Source organism: Sinocyclocheilus grahami, unplaced genomic scaffold (genome assembly GCF_001515645.1).
Source record: "Sinocyclocheilus grahami isolate Dianchi unplaced genomic scaffold, SAMN03320097.WGS_v1.1 scaffold1111.1, whole genome shotgun sequence".
In the NCBI taxonomy this organism is placed as follows: Eukaryota; Metazoa; Chordata; class Actinopteri; order Cypriniformes; family Cyprinidae; genus Sinocyclocheilus; species Sinocyclocheilus grahami.
In genome coordinates, this window is record NW_015506290.1 from 146,985 (window position 1) to 147,680 (window position 696).

The 696-nt window shown below is 38.6% G+C and overlaps 1 protein-coding gene across 1 annotated transcript in view; it reads left to right on the top strand.

The window, feature by feature from the left end:
- Positions 1–327: 327 nt before the first annotated feature.
- LOC107566899 (probable ATP-dependent RNA helicase DDX4) overlaps positions 328–696 on the top strand; it is a 20,362-nt gene continuing 19,993 nt past the window's right edge. The window contains exon 1 of the mRNA XM_016252465.1: positions 328–424. The gene's annotated coding sequence lies outside the window, so the exon portion shown is untranslated. The remainder of the gene's footprint in view (positions 425–696) is intronic.

A 696-nucleotide genomic window follows, 5' to 3' on the forward strand; every position in this document is an offset into this window, starting at 1 on the left:
GGACTACAGCTTTAAGGAGTTACTTGAGAACCAATCCATAAAAAACAATGTATCAAACTTCTGAACAGGTGACAATAGCAACAACAACATAATACATTTATCTTAAAAAATTTCCTTAATTTCTTATCCATTTTTTTCTACCCTAGTTAATCCTCATTAAACACCACGTGTGCTTAAGGGCTCGGTTCACTGATTCACTCGTTCTGATTGAGACATGACCGAGAAAGAGTCGTGACTTCAGTCCTGTCGATTCAGACCGATTGTGAATCGTTTGTCTGATTCATTAAAAAGAATCAGTTCAAACGCGCGAGTCGCACGTCACACCGATTTTCCCGCCACACGCAGATTAATTGCGTCATTTCTGCCCGGGTTTTCTCGCTAGCGGTTTCTTCACGCGCCTCCCGCCAGCAACTTCTGCTTAAACGTATGCTTTTTTATCTTTATAAGCTTTACTAACATGATTTAATTAGTCGGTCTTTAGTAATGCGAATGAAAGACACGGTTAAAGAGAAAGTTTACTCGTTAGTGTTAAATATTTAGGCGGTCATTGCCGCGGCCCAATTAACGTTAGCCGTTTTTGCTGTTAATACTTACCTTGGTTTAATTATTCGCATTTAAATAGATCTATATTACTATAATAACAGAAACGACGCTATCTGCTGCCTTTGTTAACTTGGATATCACGACGTTTTAAAC